Below are 14,245 nucleotides of genomic sequence, written 5' to 3' on the forward strand. Positions count from 1 at the left end.
TCTTTCCGATTCTGGTGGTCTTAGGTTATAGGCCCAAAAGGTGCCCTGCCGCATCATATGGTAGCTCAATTTTTACCTTTTAAAGCAGCTCCATTCAGTTTTCGTTAGTGCTGTTACCAATTACATCCCACCAGCAGCTAGAAGGTACACAGTTCTCTAAAACCCCTTCAGCATTTCTAGTTTGTAGACTGTTTGCTGATGGTCATTTGACTGGTGTGAGCTGAAACCTTTTTGGAGGTTGGATTTGTATGTGGCTAATAATTCCTTGTACTGAGCTTTAGGCATGTCCATTTTTTTGTTTTCCTTTTTTTTTAAAGTGTGAGTACAACTTCCCTCTTCATGTTGACTTCTTGAAAGATTTGTCATGTGTTGAATTTTCTTGCCTATTCCCTACCCCAGGGCATTTTTTGAGGGCAGATGCCATTTACAGCCCTGAGTCCTTGTGACTATTAAGCAACCATTAGCACTGGGTTTAAAGCTGCTGTTGTGGGAAACACCCACTAGGCGGCAGCATCATTACGTTCTCAACTCTTGTTATTAGGGCACCAGAGTCTTCCTGGACGTAGTGTTCCGAGGTTGTAAATTAGAGGGGAATGTGCTGGGACAAGCCCCCAGAAGTTTATGTCTCCTTACTTCTGTTTGTTTTTTAATTTAATTTCTATTTCTTATCGGAGAATATTGGATTAGAGTGTTGTGATTGTCTGGCTGTACAGAATCTGCTCAATGATTCATACATATGTCTGTTCATCTTCGGATCCTGTTACCATGTGTCTTATTACAGAATGTTGAGTAGACCTCGCATGGTATTTGGTAGGTGTTTTGTCATTATATATTTTATATGTATTGGTGATTCTATAATTCATAGAGTTTATATGTTATATGTTTATATACATTTAACATACATTAGTATATGTATGTTATCCCCATAGTCCTAATTTATCCATCCTCCCACCTTTCATTTTGGCGAACCATTCGTTTGTTTTATAAGTCTGTGAGTGTCTTTTTCTGTGGAAATATGTTCATTGGTAGAAATCTTAGGATAACATGTATAAATGATATCATAGGATATTTGTTATTCCCTTTTGAATAACTTAACCTAATATGATTATTTCTAGGCTCATCTGTAGTCCTGAAAACGGCACTGTTCATTTTTTTCTGAGGCTACTAGTCCATTCGGTACGTATACCACTTCTTCTTTGTCCATTTACCTGATGATGGACATTTTGTTTGTATCCATGTCTTAGCTATTGTAAATACTGCTGCAATACACGATTTTCCATCCCGTGTCTTTCTGATTCTGGCTTTCACAAGTGACAGGCCCAATAGTGGGCCTTCCGGATCATATGGTGACTCAATTTTTACCTTTAAACGCACTGCCATTCTGTTCCTATTATTGGCTGTTACCAGTTTACATCCCACTTAGACCGAGAGGTTACACTATTCTCCACAACTTCTTCAACATCTATCGTTTGTTGACTTTTTGCTGATGGTCATTGTGACTGGTGTTAGGTGATACCTTTGTGTAGATTGGATTTGCATGCGTCTAATAATTCCTGATGTTTTGCATTTCTCAGTGTCCTTTTCGTTTTTTTTAAGATTGAGCTAAACTTACAACTTCAAATTGCCTTCTTGAAAAATTTACCGCGTTTGGATTTTTATGGCCATTCCCTACCCCAGGACATTTTTTGAGGGCATGAGTCATTTACAGCCCTGCCGTCCTTGTGAATATTAGTGACCATTAGCAGTAGATTTAAAGCTGCTCTTTGAGGAAACGGCCTTAGGGTGGCAGCATTTCTAAGTTGCCAACTCTGCTTGCTAGGGAAACAGAACCTTGCTGCAAGTTGTGCTTTGAGGTTGCAGATTAGAGTGGAATGTGCCAGGACAAACCCCGATAAGATTTAGCCTCCTTAATTCTTGTTTGTGTCTTTAAGTTGTAGTTTTTATCAGAGCAAATTTGATTGAAAAATGTCTTTTGTTCTAGGTGTACAGAATCTTGTTCATTTACACATATACATATATCTATTGATCTTTGGGTCCTTTTCCATGTCGGTTATTACAGAGTGTTGAGTAGACCACTCTTGGTATTCCATAGGTCTTTGGGGATTATATTTTTTATATGTATTAGTATATGTGTGTTAACCCCAATATCCTGATTTATCCATTCCTCACACCATTTCTTTGGCTTAACCATAAGTTGTCTTCTCATTCTGAGATTGTCTTTCTCTATGGAAATATGTGCATTTTTATGAATTTTCAGATAACGTAAGGGATATCATAGGACATTTGTCTTTCGCATTCTGACTTACTTCACGTTGTGTGATTATCTCTAGGCTCATCTGTGGTGCTGCATATGCCATTCTTTTATTTCTTTCGTGACTGATATTCCATTCTGTCCATATACCACTTCTTCTCTGTCCATTCATCTGTTTATGGACCTTCTTTTGGCTTCCATGTCGTGGCTATTTCAATGTTGCTGCAGTGCACATTTGCCTGCCTCTGTCTTTCCGATTCTGGTGGTCTTAGGTTATAGGCCCAAAAGGTGCCCTGCCGCATCATATCGTAGCTCAATTTTTACCTTTTAAAGCAGCTCCATTCAGTTTTCGTTAGTGCTGTTACCAATTACATCCCACCAGCAGCTAGAAGGTACACAGTTCTCTAAAACCCCTTCAGCATTTCTAGTTTGTAGACTGTTTGCTGATGGTCATTTGACTGGTGTGAGCTGAAACCTTTTTGGAGGTTGGATTTGTATGTGGCTAATAATTCCTTGTACTGAGCTTTAGGCATGTCCATTTTTTTGTTTTCCTTTTTTTTTAAAGTGTGAGTACAACTTCCCTCTTCATGTTGACTTCTTGAAAGATTTGTCATGTGTTGAATTTTCTTGCCTATTCCCTACCCCAGGGCATTTTTTGAGGGCAGATGCCATTTACAGCCCTGAGTCCTTGTGACTATTAAGCAACCATTAGCACTGGGTTTAAAGCTGCTGTTGTGGGAAACACCCACTAGGCGGCAGCATCATTACGTTCTCAACTCTTGTTATTAGGGCACCAGAGTCTTCCTGGACGTAGTGTTCCGAGGTTGTAAATTAGAGGGGAATGTGCTGGGACAAGCCCCCAGAAGTTTATGTCTCCTTACTTATGTTTGTTTTTTAATTTAATTTCTATTTCTTATCGGAGAATATTGGATTAGAGTGTTGTGATTGTCTGGCTGTACAGAATCTGCTCAATGATTCATACATATGTCTGTTCATCTTCGGATTCTGTTACCATGTGTCTTATTACAGAATGTTGAGTAGACCTCGCATGGTATTTGGTAGGTGTTTTGTCATTATATATTTTATATGTATTGGTGATTATATAATTCATAGAGTTTATATGTTATATGTTTATATACATTTAACATACATTAGTATATGTATGTTAGCCCCATAATCCTAATTTATCCATCCTCCCACCTTTCATTTTGGTTGACCATTAGTTTCTTTTATAAGTCTGTGAGTGTCTTTTTCTGTGGAAATATGTCCATTTGTAGCAATCTTAGGATAACAGGTATAAATGATATCATAGGATATTTGTCATTCCGTTTTGACTTACTTAACCTGATATGATTATTTCTAGGCTCATCTGTAGTCCTGAAAACGGCATTTTTCATTTTTTTCCCGAGGCTACTATTCCATTTAGTCCGTATACCACTTCTTCTTTGTCCATTCATCTGTTTATGGACCTTTTTCTTGCTTCCACGTCTTGGCTATTTCAGTAATGCTGCAGTGCACATTTGCCTGCCTCTGTCTTTCCGATTCTGGTGGTCTTAGGTTACAGGCCCAAAAGGTGCCCTGCCGCGTCATATGGTAGCTCAATTTTTACCTTTTAAAGCAGCTCCATTCAGTTTTCGTTAGTGCTCTTACCACTTTACATCCCACCAGCAGCTACAAGGTACACAGTTCTCTAAAATCCCTTCAGCATTTACAGTTTGTAGACTTTTTGCTGATGGTCATTTGACTGGTGTGAGCTGAAACCTTTTTAGAGGTTGGATTTGCATGTGACTAATAATTCCTTATACTGAGCTTTAGGCATGTCCTTTTTATTCTTTTCCTTTTTTTTTTAAAGAGTGAGTACAACTTCCCTCTTCATATTGACTTCTTCAAAAACTTGTCAAAGAAAACTTGAATTTTCTTGCCTATTCCCTACCCCAGGGCATTTTTTGAGGGCAGGTGTCATTTACAGCCCTGCAGTCCTTGTGACTATTAAGCAACCATTAGCACTGGGTTTAAAGCTGCTGTTGTGGGAAACAGCCACAAGGCGGCAGCATTATTACGTTCTCACCTCTTGTTACTAGGGCACCAGAGTCTTCCTGGACGTAGTATTCCGAGGTTGTAAATTAGAGAGGAGTGTGCTGGGATAAGCCCCCAGAAGTTTATGTCTCCTTACTTATGTTTGTTTTTTAAATTTAATTTCTCTTTCTTATCGGAGTAAATTCGATTAGAGTGTTGTGATTGTCTGGCTGTACAGAATGTGCTCAATGATTCATACATATGTCTGTTCATCTTCGGATCCTGTTACCATGTAATTTTTTACAGAATGTTGAGTAGACCTCCCTTGGTATTTGGCAGGTGTTTCGTGATTATATATTTTATATGTATTGGTGATTATATAATTCATAGAGTTTATATGTTATATGTTTATATACATTTAACATACATTAGTATATGTATGTTAGCCCCATAGTCCTAATTTATCCATCCTCCCACCTTTCATTTTGGCGAACCATTCGTTTGTTTTATAAGTCTGTGAGTGTCTTTTTCTGTGGAAATATGTTCATTGGTAGAAATCTTAGGATAACATGTATAAATGATATCATAGGATATTTGTTATTCCCTTTTGAATAACTTAAGCTAATATGATTATTTCTAGGCTCATCTGTAGTCCTGAAAACGGCACTGTTCATTTTTTTCTGAGGCTACTAGTCCATTCGGTACGTATACCACTTCTTCTTTGTCCATTTATCTGATGATGGACATTTTGTTTGTATCCATGTCTTAGCTATTGTAAATACTGCTGCAATACACGATTTTCCATCCCGTGTCTTTCTGATTCTGGCTTTCACAAGTGACAGGCCCAATAGTGGGCCTTCCGGATCATATGGTGACTCAATTTTTACCTTTAAACGCACTGCCATTCTGTTCCTATTATTGGCTGTTACCAGTTTACATCCCACTTAGACCGAGAGGTTACACTATTCTCCACAACTTCTTCAACATCTATTGTTTGTTGACTTTTTGCTGATGGTCATTGTGACTGGTGTTAGGTGATACCTTTGTGTAGATTGGATTTGCATGCGTCTAATAATTCCTGATGTTTTGCATTTCTCAGTGTCCTTTTCATTTTTTTTAAGATTGAGCTAAACTTACAACTTCAAATTGCCTTCTTGAAAAATTTACCGCGTTTCGATTTTTATGGCCATTCCCTACCCCAGGACATTTTTTGAGGGCATGAGTCATTTACAGCCCTGCCGTCCTTGTGAATATTAGTGACCATTAGCAGTAGATTTAAAGCTGCTCTTTGAGGAAACGGCCTTAGGGTGGCAGCATTTCTAAGTTGCCAACTCTGCTTGCTAGGGAAACAGAACCTTGCTGCAAGTTGTGCTTTGAGGTTGCAGATTAGAGTGGAATGTGCCAGGACAAACCCCGATAAGTTTTAGCCTCCTTAATTCTTGTTTGTGTCTTTAAGTTGTAGTTTTTATCAGAGCAAATTTGATTGAAAAATGTCTTTTGTTCTAGGTGTACAGAATCTTGTTCATTTACACATATACATATATCTATTGATCTTTGGGTCCTTTTCCATGTCGGTTATTACAGAGTGTTGAGTAGACCACTCTTGGTATTCCATAGGTCTTTGGGGATTATATTTTTTATATGTATTAGTATATGTGTGTTAACCCCAATATCCTGATTTATCCATTCCTCACACCATTTCTTTGGCTTAACCATAAGTTGTCTTCTCATTCTGAGATTGTCTTTCTCTATGGAAATATGTGCATTTTTATGAATTTTCAGATAACATACGGGATATCATAGGACATTTGTCTTTCGCATTCTGACTTACTTCACGTTGTGTGATTATCTCTAGGCTCATCTGTGGTGCTGCATATGCCATTCTTTTATTTCTTTCGTGACTGATATTCCATTCTGTCCATATACCACTTCTTCTCTGTCCATTCATCTGTTTATGGACCTTCTTTTGGCTTCCATGTCGTGGCTATTTCAATATTGCTGCAGTGCACATTTGCCTGCCTCTGTCTTTCTGATTCTGGTGGTCTTAGGTTATAGGCCCAAAAGGTGCCCTGCCGCATCATATGGTAGCTCAATTTTTACCTTTTAAAGCAGCTCCATTCAGTTTTCGTTAGTGCTGTTACCAATTACATCCCACCAGCAGCTAGAAGGTACACAGTTCTCTAAAACCCCTTCAGCATTTCTAGTTTGTAGACTGTTTGCTGATGGTCATTTGACTGGTGTGAGCTGAAACCTTTTTGGAGGTTGGATTTGTATGTGGCTAATAATTCCTTCTACTGAGCTTTAGGCATGTCCATTTTTTTGTTTTCCTTTTTTTTTTAAAGTGTGAGTACAACTTCCCTCTTCATGTTGACTTCTTGAAAGATTTGTCATGTGTTGAATTTTCTTGCCTATTCCCTACCCCAGGGCATTTTTTGAGGGCAGATGCCATTTACAGCCCTGAGTCCTTGTGACTATTAAGCAACCATTAGCACTGGGTTTAAAGCTGCTGTTGTGGGAAACACCCACTAGGCGGCAGCATCATTACGTTCTCAACTCTTGTTATTAGGGCACCAGAGTCTTCCTGGACGTAGTGTTCCGAGGTTGTAAATTAGAGGGGAATGTGCTGGGACAAGCCCCCAGAAGTTTATGTCTCCTTACTTCTGTTTGTTTTTTAATTTAATTTCTATTTCTTATCGGAGAATATTGGATTAGAGTGTTGTGATTGTCTGGCTGTACAGAATCTGCTCAATGATTCATACATATGTCTGTTCATGTTCGGATTCTGTTACCATGTGTCTTATTACAGAATGTTGAGTAGACCTCGCATGGTATTTGGTAGGTGTTTTGTCTTTATATATTTTATATGTATTGGTGATTATGTAATTCATAGAGTTTATATGTTATATGTTTATATACATTTAACATACATTAGTATATGTATGTTAGCCCCATAATCCTAATTTATCCATCCTCCCACCTTTCATTTTGGTTAACCATTAGTTTCTTTTATAAGTCTGTGAGTGTCTTTTTCTGTGGAAATATGTCCATTTGTAGCAATCTTAGGAAAACAGGTATAAATGATATCATAGGATATTTGTCATTCCCTTTTGACTTACTTAACCTGATATGATTATTTCTAGGCTCATCTGTAGTCCTGAAAACGGCATTTTTCATTTTTTTCCCGAGGCTACTATTCCATTTAGTCCGTATACCACTTCTTCTTTGTCCATTGATCTGTTTATGGACCTTTTTTTTGCTTCCACGTCTTGGCTATTTCAGTAATGCTGCAGTGCACATTTGCCTGCCTCTGTCTTTCCGATTCTGGTGGTCTTAGGTTACAGGCCCAAAAGGTGCCCTGCCGCGTCATATGGTAGCTCAATTTTTACCTTTTAAAGCAGCTCCATTCAGTTTTCGTTAGTGCTCTTACCACTTTACATCCCACCAGCAGCTACAAGGTACACAGTTCTCTAAAATCCCTTCAGCATTTACAGTTTGTAGACTTTTTGCTGATGGTCATTTGACTGGTGTGAGCTGAAACCTTTTTGGAGGTTGGATTTGCATGTGACTAATAATTCCTTATACTGAGCTTTAGGCATGTGCTTTTTATTCTTTTCCTTTTTTTTTTTAAAGAGTGAGTACAACTTCCCTCTTCATATTGACTTCTTCAAAAACTTGTCAAAGAAAACTTGAATTTTCTTGCCTATTCCCTACCCCAGGGCATTTTTTGAGGGCAGGTGTCATTTACAGCCCTGCAGTCCTTGTGACTATTAAGCAACCATTAGCACTGGGTTTAAAGCTGCTGTTGTGGGAAACAGGCACACGGCGGCAGCATTATTACGTTCTCACCTCTTGTTACTAGGGCAACAGAGTCTTCCTGGAGGTAGTGTTCCGAGGTTGTAAATTAGAGAGGAGTGTGCTGGGATAAGCCCCCAGAAGTTTATGTCTCCTTACTTATGTTTGTTTTTTAAATTTAATTTCTCTTTCTTATCGGAGTAAATTCGATTAGAGTGTTGTGATTGTCTGGCTGTACAGAATGTGCTCAATGATTCATACATATGTCTGTTCATCTTCGGATCCTGTTACCACGTAATTTTTTACAGAATGTTGAGTAGACCTCCCTTGGTATTTGGCAGGTGTTTCGTGATTATATATTTTATATGTATTGGTGATTATATAATTCATAGAGTTTATATGTTATATGTTTATATACATTTAACATACATTAGTATATGTATGTTAGCCCCATAGTCCTAATTTATCCATCCTCCCACCTTTCATTTTGGCGAACCATTCGTTTGTTTTATAAGTCTGTGAGTGTCTTTTTCTGTGGAAATATGTTCATTGGTAGAAATCTTAGGATAACATGTATAAATGATATCATAGGATATTTGTTATTCCCTTTTGAATAACTTAAGCTAATATGATTATTTCTAGGCTCATCTGTAGTCCTGAAAACGGCACTGTTCATTTTTTTCTGAGGCTACTAGTCCATTCGGTACGTATACCACTTCTTCTTTGTCCATTTATCTGATGATGGACATTTTGTTTGTATCCATGTCTTAGCTATTGTAAATACTGCTGCAATACACGATTTTCCATCCCGTGTCTTTCTGATTCTGGCTTTCACAAGTGACAGGCCCAATAGTGGGCCTTCCGGATCATATGGTGACTCAATTTTTACCTTTAAACGCACTGCCATTCTGTTCCTATTATTGGCTGTTACCAGTTTACATCCCACTTAGACCGAGAGGTTACACTATTCTCCACAACTTCTTCAACATCTATTGTTTGTTGACTTTTTGCTGATGGTCATTGTGACTGGTGTTAGGTGATACCTTTGTGTAGATTGGATTTGCATGCGTCTAATAATTCCTGATGTTTTGCATTTCTCAGTGTCCTTTTCATTTTTTTTAAGATTGAGCTAAACTTACAACTTCAAATCGCCTTCTTGAAAAATTTACCGCGTTTGGATTTTTATGGCCATTCCCGACCCCAGGACGTTTTTTGAGGGCATGAGTCATTTACAGCCCTGCCGTCCTTGTGAATATTAGTGACCATTAGCAGTAGATTTAAAGCTGCTCTTTGAGGAAACGGCCTTAGGGTGGCAGCATTTCTAAGTTTCCAACTCTGCTTGCTAGGGAAACAGAACCTTTCTGCAAGTTGTGCTTTGAGGTTGCAGAGTAGAGTGGAATGTGCCAGGACAAACCCCCATAAGTTTTAGCCTCCTTAATTCTTGTTTGTGTCTTTAAGTTGTAGTTTTTATCAGAGCAAATTTGATTGAAAAATGTCTTTTGTTCTAGGTGTACAGAATCTTGTTCATTTACACATATACATATATCTATTGATCTTTGGGTCCTTTTCCATGTCGGTGATTACAGAGTGTTGAGTAGACCACTCTTGGTATTCCATAGGTCTTTGGGGATTATATTTTTTATATGTATTAGTATATGTGTGTTAACCCCAATATCCTGATTTATCCATTCCTCACACCATTTCTTTGGCTTAACCATAAGTTGTCTTCTCATTCTGAGATTGTCTTTCTCTATGGAAATATGTTCATTTTTATGAATTTTCAGATAACATACGGGATATCATAGGACATTTGTCTTTCGCATTCTGACTTACTTCACGTTGTGTGATTATCTCTAGGCTCATCTGTGGTGCTGCATATGCCATTCTTTTATTTTTTTCGTGACTGATATTCCATTCTGTCCATATACCACTTCTTCTCTGTCCATTCATCTGTTTATGGACCTTCTTTTGGCTTCCATGTCGTGGCTATTTCAATATTGCTGCAGTGCACATTTGCCTGCCTCTGTCTTGCCGACTCTGGTGGTCTTAGGTTATAGGCCCAAAAGGTGCCCTGCCGCATCATATCGTAGCTCAATTTTTACCTTTTAAAGCAGCTCCATTCAGTTTTCGTTAGTGCTGTTACCAATTACATCCCACCAGCAGCTAGAAGGTACACAGTTCTCTAAAACCCCTTCAGCATTTCTAGTTTGTAGACTGTTTGCTGATGGTCATTTGACTGGTGTGAGCTGAAACCTTTTTGGAGGTTGGATTTGTATGTGGCTAATAAATAATTCCTTGTACTGAGCTTTAGGCATGTCCAATTTTTTGATTTCCTTTATTCTTTTAAAGTGTGAGTACAACTTCCCTCTTCATGTTGACTTCTTGAAAGATTTGTCATGTGTTGAATTTTCTTGCCTATTCCCTACCCCAGGGCATTTTTTGAGGGCAGATGCCATTTACAGCCCTGAGTCCTTGTGACTATTAAGCAACCATTAGCACTGGGTTTAAAGCTGCTGTTGTGGGAAACACCCACTAGGCGGCAGCATCATTACGTTCTCAACTCTTGTTATTAGGGCACCAGAGTCTTCCTGGACGTAGTGTTCCGAGGTTGTAAATTAGAGGGGAATGTGCTGGGACAAGCCCCCAGAAGTTTATGTCTCCTTACTTCTGTTTGTTTTTTAATTTAATTTCTGTTTCTTATCGGAGAATATTGGATTAGAGTGTTGTGATTGTCTGGCTGTACAGAATCTGCTCAATGATTCATACATATGTCTGTTCATGTTCGGATTCTGTTACCATGTGTCTTATTACAGAATGTTGAGTAGACCTCGCATGGTATTTGGTAGGTGTTTTGTCATTATATATTTTATATGTATTGGTGATTATATAATTCGTAGAGTTTATATGTTATATGTTTATATACATTTAACATACATTAGTATATGTATGTTAGCCCCATAATCCTAATTTATCCATCCTCCCACCTTTCATTTTGGTTAACCATTAGTTTCTTTTATAAGTCTGTGAGTGTCTTTTTCTGTGGAAATATGTCCATTTGTAGCAATCTTAGGATAACAGGTATAAATGATATCATAGGATATCTGTCATTCCCTTTTGACTTACTTAACCTGATATGATTATTTCTAGGCTCATCTGTAGTCCTGAAAACGGCATTTTTCATTTTTTTCCCGAGGCTACTATTCCATTTAGTCCGTATACCACTTCTTCTTTGTCCATTCATCTGTTTATGGACCTTTTTTTTTGCTTCCACGTCTTGGCTATTTCAGTAATGCTGCAGTGCACATTTGCCTGCCTCTGTCTTTCCGATTCTGGTGGTCTTAGGTTACAGGCCCAAAAGGTGCCCTGCCGCGTCATATGGTAGCTCAATTTTTACCTTTTAAAGCAGCTCCATTCAGTTTTCGTTAGTGCTCTTACCACTTTACATCCCACCAGCAGCTACAAGGTACACAGTTCTCTAAAATCCCTTCAGCATTTACAGTTTGTAGACTTTTTGCTGATGGTCATTTGACTGGTGTGAGCTGAAACCTTTTTGGAGGTTGGATTTGCATGTGACTAATAATTCCTTATACTGAGCTTTAGGCATGTGCTTTTTATTCTTTTCCTTTTTTTTTTTTAAAGAGTGAGTACAACTTCCCTCTTCATATTGACTTCTTCAAAAACTTGTCAAAGAAAACTTGAATTTTCTTGCCTATTCCCTACCCCAGGGCATGTTTTGAGGGCAGGTGTCATTTACAGCCCTGCAGTCCTTGTGACTATTAAGCAACCATTAGCACTGGGTTTAAAGCTGCTGTTGTGGGAAACAGCCACAAGGCGGCAGCATTATTACGTTCTCACCTCTTGTTACTAGGGCAACAGAGTCTTCCTGGAGGTAGTGTTCCGAGGTTGTAAATTAGAGAGGAGTGTGCTGGGATAAGCCCCCAGAAGTTTATGTCTCCTTACTTATGTTTGTTTTTTAAATTTAATTTCTCTTTCTTATCGGAGTAAATTCGATTAGAGTGTTGTGCTTGTCTGGCTGTACAGAATGTGCTCAATGACTCATACATATGTCTGTTCATCTTCGGATCCTGTTACCACGTAATTTTTTACAGAATGTTGAGTAGACCTCCCTTGGTATTTGGCAGGTGTTTCGTGATTATATATTTTATATGTATTGGTGATTATATAATTCATAGAGTTTATATGTTATATGTTTATATACATTTAACATACATTAGTATATGTATGTTAGCCCCATAGTCCTAATTTATCCATCCTCCCACCTTTCATTTTGGCGAACCATTCGTTTGTTTTATAAGTCTGTGAGTGTCTTTTTCTGTGGAAATATGTTCATTGGTAGAAATCTTAGGATAACATGTATAAATGATATCATAGGATATTTGTTATTCCCTTTTGAATAACTTAACCTAATATGATTATTTCTAGGCTCATCTGTAGTCCTGAAAACGGCACTGTTCATTTTTTTCTGAGGCTACTAGTCCATTCGGTACGTATACCACTTCTTCTTTGTCCATTTACCTGATGATGGACATTTTGTTTGTATCCATGTCTTAGCTATTGTAAATACTGCTGCAATACACGATTTTCCATCCCGTGTCTTTCTGATTCTGGCTTTCACAAGTGACAGGCCCAATAGTGGGCCTTCCGGATCATATGGTGACTCAATTTTTACCTTTAAACGCACTGCCATTCTGTTCCTATTATTGGCTGTTACCAGTTTACATCCCACTTAGACCGAGAGGTTACACTATTCTCCACAACTTCTTCAACATCTATTGTTTGTTGACTTTTTGCTGATGGTCATTGTGACTGGTGTTAGGTGATACCTTTGTGTAGATTGGATTTGCATGCGTCTAATAATTCCTGATGTTTTGCATTTCTCAGTGTCCTTTTCATTTTTTTTAAGATTGAGCTGAACTTACAACTTCAAATTGCCTTCTTGAAAAATTTACCGCGTTTGGATTTTTATGGCCATTCCCTACCCCAGGACATTTTTTGAGGGCATGAGTCATTTACAGCCCTGCCGTCCTTGTGAATATTAGTGACCATTAGCAGTAGATTTAAAGCTGCTCTTTGAGGAAACGGCCTTAGGGTGGCAGCATTTCTAAGTTGCCAACTCTGCTTGCTAGGGAAACAGAACCTTGCTGCAAGTTGTGCTTTGAGGTTGCAGATTAGAGTGGAATGTGCCAGGACAAACCCCGGTAAGTTTTAGCCTCCTTAATTCTTGTTTGTGTCTTTAAGTTGTAGTTTTTATCAGAGCAAATTTGATTGAAAAATGTCTTTTGTTCTAGGTGTACAGAATCTTGTTCATCTACACATATACATATATCTATTGATCTTTGGGTCCTTTTCCATGTCGGTTATTACAGAGTGTTGAGTAGACCACTCTTGGTATTCCATAGGTCTTTGGGGATTATATTTTTTATATGTATTAGTATATGTGTGTTAACCCCAATATCCTGATTTATCCATTCCTCACACCATTTCTTTGGCTTAACCATAAGTTGTCTTCTCATTCTGAGATTGTCTTTCTCTATGGAAATATGTGCATTTTTATGAATTTTCAGATAACGTACGGGATATCATAGGACATTTGTCTTTCGCATTCTGACTTACTTCACGTTGTGTGATTATCTCTAGGCTCATCTGTGGTGCTGCATATGCCATTCTTTTATTTTTTTCGTGACTGATATTCCATTCTGTCCATATACCACTTCTTCTCTGTCCATTCATCTGTTTATGGACCTTCTTTTGGCTTCCATGTCGTGGCTATTTCAATATTGCTGCAGTGCACATTTGCCTGCCTCTGTCTTTCCGATTCTGGTGGTCTTAGGTTATAGGCCCAAAAGGTGCCCTGCCGCATCATATGGTAGCTCAATTTTTACCTTTTAAAGCAGCTCCATTCAGTTTTCGTTAGTGCTGTTACCAATTACATCCCACCAGCAGCTAGAAGGTACACAGTTCTCTAAAACCCCTTCAGCATTTCTAGTTTGTAGACTGTTTGCTGATGGTCATTTGACTGGTGTGAGCTGAAACCTTTTTGGAGGTTGGATTTGTATGTGGCTAATAATTCCTTGTACTGAGCTTTAGGCATGTCCATTTTTTTGTTTTCCTTTTTTTTTAAAGTGTGAGTACAACTTCCCTCTTCATGTTGACTTCTTGAAAGAT

Source organism: Eubalaena glacialis, chromosome 2, assembly GCF_028564815.1.
Source record: "Eubalaena glacialis isolate mEubGla1 chromosome 2, mEubGla1.1.hap2.+ XY, whole genome shotgun sequence".
In the NCBI taxonomy this organism is placed as follows: Eukaryota; Metazoa; Chordata; class Mammalia; order Artiodactyla; family Balaenidae; genus Eubalaena; species Eubalaena glacialis.